The 8,381-nt window shown below is 34.1% G+C and overlaps 1 protein-coding gene across 1 annotated transcript in view; it reads left to right on the top strand.

Annotated features, from left to right (window-relative positions):
* Xkr4 (XK related 4) overlaps positions 1-7,465 on the top strand; it is a 460,700-nt gene extending 453,235 nt beyond the window's left edge. The window contains 1 exon segment of the mRNA XM_033760729.1: positions 3,216-7,465. The gene's annotated coding sequence lies outside the window, so the exon portion shown is untranslated.
* Positions 7,466-8,381: the final 916 nt, after the last annotated feature.

Raw genomic sequence — 8,381 nt, 5'->3', positions numbered from 1 at the left:
AAAAAAAAAAAAAAAATGTAGAAAAAAATCAACCACCTGAAACTCTAATTCATAGGAGACAGATCAATGCAGTTCCTCCATTCCAAACAACAGTCCCTCCATGGCCTTTCTTTGCACTAAATTAAGTGATAAATATAAAGTAACTTAACTTTACTTTTCTTGTACTCTGTACATTAATGTACATGTATGATAGTGTCATCCAATTAGGCAGACTAAAAAATAAATTTTCCACTTTGATTGCTGATGAGAGACAGAGAGGAAAGAAGAAAAAAGGAAGAAAAGAATGGAGGAGGAGGGACAACAAATTTAACAAGCCTTTATGTGACATTGTTTTCTTTTTTATTGCTATCATTTCCCTAAATTTTGTTTAATTCTTACAATTTAAAATTTAGGGCTGGAGATTTAGCTCAGTGGTTCTGACGCCTGCCTTGCAAGTGCAAGGTGCCTAGTTCGATCCCTGGAGCCAAAAACAAAACAAAACAAAATTTAACATTTAAGTAGATTATTAAACTGCTAGTTCAAATCATCAATTAAGTCTGGGACTCTTAGACTGATGACTTAGATGCAAAGAATAAAGCATTTATCAAATATTTCAACCTGAATGAGAAAATAATTAATATATTCTTTCCCTTTTCACTTTAAATGTAGTATATATGAAAGCTGATAAACTGGCAACAAAACCTGCTCAATTATGTCATTGTGTATAAAGCTATGTGTGTTGCTTGAACTGATGCTAAAAAGGTAGCCAATAATAAACCCAAAACTTTGTCAGCCCTGGTGATTTTATTTTTAATTTTCAATGATCAGTCTCGTATAATGTGTTAAAATACATGCAATCATCTATCTACTTTGATTTAAGCAGGTCTTCAGAAGTGTATGTTAGATTAGAAGTCACTGATTTTGTATAGAATATAGAATCTAAATGAAATCCAAATGTTACTTCATCACCATCATGAGACTCAAAGAGATTGGATAACTTTTGTAATCAGTATTTCACATTAAACCATTATTGATTCCCTCTGCCATTCACTCTATAAGCATGACCTCTATGACTAGGACTGCCAGGCAATACATAATCAAGTGCAAAAGGACTCTGCATTTTAGCAACTCACCGATTAGTGATTAGAGTTTTTTGGTAATTAGAGATCAGTTTGCTGAATCAGAGTTTTCTGATTCAACTCTCTTTTCTACTCTAGCACGCTACTACTCTTTCCAGTATCTATATTAATTTTATAGTAAAACAACAAACATAAGCTTTCCCAAAACTCTCCTATAAGGCTCATAATAAACAATTACCCTTGGGCCAGGTATTTAGCTCAGTGGTGCCACCTCCTGCCTTGAAAGTTCAAGATCCTGAGTTTGATCCCCAATACCAAATGAACAAAAAACAATTACCCTCAATAAGAAGAATAAGATAATGAAGTAAATGCAAAGATAAATCAACATTAGATAACTGTCATTAAACAGAAAACATTAGGAGTTTTTCAGTAGTATGTAATTCTAAATTAAAGTAACAAAGCTACAAAAATTGAACTATTCTTTGGTTACATAGGATTTGACATAATACTATGAGCACGAAAAAAATCAAAGACAGTCTTGAGATCTTTTTTTTTTTTTTTAATAAAAGACTTGAAATTAGGTGGCTTCTTAAGCATCAAGAGTTTTGCCCTGTGTTACTTTTAGGAAAGCAGCCTTTATTAAATACACATACTTGTTATTTCAAAATCACAAACTCCCAGAAGAATCTCAGCTACTGTCTCTTAGGAGTTATTCTAAAGTCAGATTTCCCAAGCTCAGAATGACAGCACTCTGCTGCCTTCCATTTCAGGAAGTAGCCAACCCTGGGCTCTGGTGGGCACTCATGTTAGCATGGAGTCCATTACAATTCCCCTGGCATAGGGTCTGAGTGGCTGTCTTCCTGCAGACATAAGGAGTGTATCATTAAAGGTCACTTGTAGCTTGTGTAACTAATTATGCTTGAATGAAACAATTCTGGCTATCCAATGTCTAAGACTATTTACCCTTGCAGAATAAAAAGGAAAAAAAAAAGGAGAAAGTGTATTAAATTTGGCAAGCATTGACTAACTGAAAGAAATTATGGTGAGTCTCATTAAGCATTACTAAAAGAATTAATGTAACAATGCTGCTAAGCCCAGACCATGATTCCTAGATTCAAGTCACCATTATTACTTTTGTTACCACAGTTGTTACTGTTTGAATCACTGCACTGCACAAGAGGAAGCTTGTAGTTACTGGTAAGATGATTTGCAAAGCAAAGAGGGTGTTTAACATCAAATCAACAAATAATCAAAATAATAAAAAGATATTACAACATAAAATTTTCCCTTGTGCTATTATTGAAGCTTAGCACCTACTATTAGAATTTCATAATATGTAAGGTTTTGTGTTTTCTGTTATACTTTTACTTTTATCAAGTGGGTTGGACCTTTCCTTTTTCTACTGCTTAATTTACATTAATATGGAATTAATCAAATTCTTCAAGTGTTACAAGTATGAACAAATGGAGTTGTATTTAAGCTAATTTAACTCTTGTAGTGGCATTCTGACATGCACTAGTATCCCATAAACACTTTTAATTAATTCAAATTAATTTGTTTACCAGTAAATACTAAAACATTCATAAGTGTGTTGAAAATATATTTTAGATTTTTATCACTGTAAGAAATTCCTATTTTGATTACAATCCAGTAGAACACATCTTAATGCACACCAGTATTTCAATTCACTGTGATTCTGGAAAATAAGCACTTGTATTTGAATGTGTTGGGCACTGCAGCATTCACACAATTAAATTTTGACCTGTAGTTTTCTATAGAGCCCCCTGTGGTTTCTTATTCTATTCAAATTGGGAGAAATAGCACCCCATTCTATAACTGGGGAAGACTCATCGGCTGGCAAAAGAATTATAATTTTATAAGCCTGCTTTAAAAAAGCTAAACTATTCAACTTCCCTTATTAACCTATCTGCTATATTGTGCATAAAAAGGAAATGGATTTCCAAAAGTATGTGTTTGAAAGCCTGGGTTGAAACATTATACTGGTTTGAATCAAAGGCATGATACTCTGAGAAAAATTGTTGTCTCCTGTCTTAAGAAAGGGGCAGTGTGGCAGCGAGCCAGTCAGATTCAGAAATAGTCTTAACTGTCACAAAGCTGCATATTGCTGATGCTATTGATTCCTTTCTTTTTTTACAGAAACATCTTGGAACTTGTCAAGTTTTACTGGAGGTGATTTGGAGTTAATTAATTCAACAGACCCTTTTAATGTTGCAAATTTTTGACTTGTAATATTGTAATCAAGTTACTGTAAGGGAACATTAATCAGTTAGTGGAAAGGAGCTATTGGTTCAGCATCCTGCCATGAAGGGCCCAGGCCTGAAAAAAAAGACCTCTATGAAAGAGAGATGAGGAAATATGTGCTACCTAGTTCCTCAACACTGATGCTATGAATATTCATCCATTTGCTTTGCTTCTGCCAGCAAGCACTGCTTTAAAAAAAAAGTCAATGGATTCCTGGGGCTTGTGTAGTTCAGAGTGGGTATGCGTTATGGAGACTTGTTTCAAATGGATTTAAACCTACATGTTGAAAATGAAAAAAAATCTGTCATCTGTTTAATAATTAATATTTCTGAATCTAGTTGCTGCTTTTATTTTGTTTCATGAGACTTCCATTGCCAGCACTGTAATAGCCAATTTGTGAAGCTTGAGTTATAATTCAGCTCCAGAGATCAAATCTGAACGGCGCCAGCTATTGAATAATTTGATGTCTGTCTTCCTAAGTTGTAACATCTCCAGTTTCAAATTCCATTTACATTTCTATCTGGAATCTACTGTGCTGTTGCTTCTCAGATCCCAGAAAACCTTGTCTATGAGCTTAAAGACCACCATTCTAACATGCAAAAGTCTACATTTTCACTTATAAGTAAACAGATGGTCTTGTAATTAAAAATCATGGTTCTTCTCCACTTCTCTTTTTAAAAGAAAGATAAAAATGAAATTGCCAGAAGTTAATAGATCATCGTTTCAGAGTATTCGAAAGAGTTAGGCACCCATGTTTTCTTTCAAAGTTTTCTGTCTTTTGCTATCAGTTTTAGGAGTTAGCCCTAGATAAATGAAGGGAAGTCATCAGATATATTCAGTATGTAGTCTTGAGAAAGGGGTGAGATCACTTTTCTTGTGCTCAAAGATGTTTCTCTTTCCTAAGCAATCATTTTAATGTTCCAAAAGCTACTGAGTGGTATCATGGCAAAGTCATTTTCCCAAAGCACTAATACTGAATAGCAAAAAAGTGACCTACTACCATATGACTTATTTTCAATTGCCAGGCAGTGAAAATCAGCAAGTTGAAGAAAATGTTCATTTCCTGAACCCCAGAGCCAATATAATTCACAAAGATACTCTGTAATGTACAATGAGTTGGTTGACTTTGGGGACATAGGAGAGAAAAATAGGTCCCTTCAACAAGACTCCTGGGTGAGAGTGATTATAGCAGTGTTGGGTGCTGAGAGATTGGGTTTCTATTAATTCAGAATCCTGAGTAAGGTGTTCAAAGAGAAAACCTGTAGTTGCTCTACAGAAATTGTTGCCTTTTTGTGAAGCAGAAATTAGCAGCAGTCACTGCCATTCCATAATTATGATAACAGATGTTTCCCCTAATGAAAGGTCAAGAGTTGACTACAGTGGCAAACTGGAGGGGATATTAGAAGATTTGTATCTAAGGTTAATTCTTTCCATAAAGAAGCCTTCCCTTTTGATGGTTCTCAGTCATTGACCCCTACACTGTTCTGCACACCAGGAACTTCTGATGGATAAAAGAGATATTGTAAGTCATTCCTGCTTATCTAACATGAACCATTTAACTAGCCCTCTTTTAATATCAATGAGATTCAGGGTTACCTTGGCCTTACTCATTGTCCCATTGTAAATATATCACTATATCGCTGATATATACATATATATATATACATATATATATACTGATATAGTGATACAGCCCCTGTGTCCATTCTCACACAATCAGGTTTACCAGTATTAGACTCTTACATATAGTCTCGATCTTGATCCTATCAGTTGCCTAATCTGCATATCCATTCCCAAATTGAAAAAATAATTCTGTTAGTAATTTTCAGAATAATGGAAGTGAAAAAAATGGACAGTTAAAACAATTTTTCGATGTAAATGAAAGCACTGGACCATTGATTGCCCTGAAGCCCTGATTTTTCCTCATGACTAAGTGTCTTTTCATTTGAGAGCTTTCAACATTTAAATTTTCCAGATGATTTAGTGAACCATCTTCACTAAACCAAAGTAGACAGTAAGAAGTTATTAAAAATAAAGACTGTCCACATGAATGCAGATATCCTAATGAAAAGTGAAGAAGTAGATTACTCAAGTGGTAATTTCATCCTCATGATAGCAAACCTTTGGATACTTTATAGAGAAATCCAGATGTTTGAAGAATACAATTTTCTGTCTAGCTGTTAGAAGTTGTCTAGGTGTACAAACTGCTCAGGTGTTGTAGGTAATGGAATTGAATTTCTTTGTGCTGTAATCAGTTATTGGTGATTTTCTGCTGCTAAAAATCTCTTTGTTGTGCAAAGAGAAATAAATAATGCAGAGCAAATGCTACTTGATTTTCATTTACTTTCAGCAAATGCGTGAATGGGAAAGGTTTGGGAGGCTCTGTGCTAAGTCTAGAAAGGACTGCCGTGCTGTCCTTTAGAGCAGGAGTGCCAGAAGCTCTTTCCAGGCAAGGGAATTTCTTGTTCAGCCTGCACTGTCCTTTATAATTTTATCATTGCTCTTCTGTTCTTCATAAATCTTAATAATTCAGAGTCTGCTTGACAAAATGGTTCAAGGGAAATACAAATTTCTTATATTCTTCAAATAGAAATTATGATTATAAGCATTCTGTTTTGTAAGCTAAAAGTAATTTAAATTGTGTGACTCAGTTATTTTATAGTAAATTTTATGGTATCAAGAAGACTATTTTTCCAAAATAAAAAAATACATAACTTTAAAGGTTTGATTTGTTGATGTAATTGCAATTGCCAAGTACTAATTGGCTATCATAACATTGGGAAATTTATGTTTTCCTTGTAATTCCAGGAAAAAAAGAGAAAAAATTGACATAAAAAGGAAAATCATTGCCCAGAAAGAAAATCTGAGATGCTTGTCTCATCCTTTGTACCAGTCATTGTTTGTTAATATTTCTACCTTAGAAACATTAGAAAGTGGATCTTGTTCCTTCTGATTTGGTCTTGGGTTGGTGAATGGTTATTTCCTTAAATCATGTGCTTACTTCCTTTCCTGATCTAAAGCTTGGAAGAACAACAGACAAATTATTCAGACCAAATTTTTGTTGAGAGAATTTATGCTTTAGAAATTGCTATGAGGCATTGACTATATGCAGGTACACAGAACACTGAAAGATATTCATCTATGCAAAGATCTTGAGAGGATTTCTAAAGATAATCCAAACATTTTGAAGCATCCTGAGTAGCATTTTGATTGTGTCAAATTGTATATCCAGTGACAAGTCAAAATGGGTAAAAAATGAGGTTCATTGTTGGGTCCCTCCTTCCCTCCACTGCAGGACTTTTCCTAATATCAAATGAGTACTCTACCTGGACAGCAAATGAAGTACTCTACCTAGCCAGATGGGGTCATCACTCTGTGCTAACTGCAACACCACTTTGGAGGGCAGGCTATGGTTGATTCTCAGATACCTGTGAAATCCTGCAGAACCAGCAGATATGTGCATCAATCAGTTGGCAACCACAAAAAATAGTTATTTAAAAGTTATCTTTATGTGATCATTAATATGGAATTTATGCTTTCATAGAAAATTAAAAACTTATGTTGAATATAATGACTGTTTTAAATGTACTTAAAGTTATTCTACAAAATATCATTTTATACTATACAATATATTCTTTCTGGATGCAGGGGCATGAGAGGCTATGTTCCAGTGGTGGGAACAAAAGAACTAGGAATCTGCACACACCTGAGTCCTAATCCCTGGTCTTCAGCCTCAGAAACTCAGAAACTCACATCAGCCTCACCTTTCCCATATGGGAAAGAGAGAGAATATTTATTTACCTACCTCACAGGGGTTTTGTGAAGATTGATGAGAGTTGGTAATATGCCATGAGGTTAGAAAGCACTGTTATTCTTCCTAACAGGGACACAAAGGAGAACTTTGAGCAGCACAGAAGGTAGGCTAAGCAGAAGAGTATTAGAGTTGTCTGAGAAACATAAGAGCAGTAACTAACCAAGCAAAGAACTCAATTATTCTGCATCACTTGATATAGGTAAAATATTTCCTTCAAAGTTCTGTAAAGAATTTTTTAAATTGTCAATTTTTTAACTAAGAAAATTAGCTCCATTGATAGAGACATTGGAATTCTTTTTTTTTTAAATCAGTTTTATTGGTAGATTTAAGGTATACAATATAATGACAGTTATTATTGGAAATTTTTACCTTTACATAATTTTTGTTCTTATGTTTCTCCATTGCCCTGCCCTTCCTTTAACCCTTCCCTCCCTTCTTATATTTGGAATTCTTATAGAAAGACCATTTTTCCACTTCCAAACTGGAGTTTACTAAATGTTTATTTAAATGTACCCAGAAAACCTGGTTTCTGCTGATGTGTAAGAAGTTTGCATGTGTGGCCCCATGACTTTTCCAGAGCTTCTGCGTGATACCCCTTTTTAGAACTAATAATGGCAAGTGTGCTCTGAAATCCATTCTAGGAAGGGGGGAATCTTTAACAGATTTTACTGAAATTAGATTTTGAGTCATTTGAGACAATGATCTCTCCCTTTAAATCTCAGTAGAAGAATGTAAAGCTTTGTTTCTGCTTGTAACTCCTAAGTTGATTTATTCTCACAATATAAATGTATTTTAAATATTTCAGAGAAGTATTATACAAGGACTTCAGCAATATATGGATACCCATGTGCTTATATATGCATAGATAGATATGAATTCTACTGGAGAAGATAGCTGAAAACCACCTCAGATTATCCTGTACAATTCCCCCAAAGAAATAGGCTTCTTCTTATTTAAATGATTAAACCCAATCAGAACGAATCCTAACTGCCATGAATTGGTATTATAAATGTAATTTTTAAGTCGCAGAAGTACTATTGAGAAGTAGGAACTTAACTATAAAACTATATTCACAATGAAGATAATGCTTTAATGATGTGACTTCATGAAGCGAAGTTGTTGTACCTAAATATTATCATTGTACTCTTATTTAATAATTATGTCTTCCTGAAAAACATTGTACTCTTAAAAATATGAAATAGTGTTCAGAAAATTTACTTAGAGGAGTGAGTTTAAATTCAAATCAT

Source organism: Fukomys damarensis, unplaced genomic scaffold, assembly GCF_012274545.1.
Source record: "Fukomys damarensis isolate Sample0158 unplaced genomic scaffold, DMR_v1.0_HiC HiC_scaffold_5, whole genome shotgun sequence".
Taxonomy (NCBI): domain Eukaryota; kingdom Metazoa; phylum Chordata; class Mammalia; order Rodentia; family Bathyergidae; genus Fukomys; species Fukomys damarensis.
Note: the sequence above shows the minus strand (reverse complement) of the source record. Positions and strands in the feature narration are given on the sequence as shown.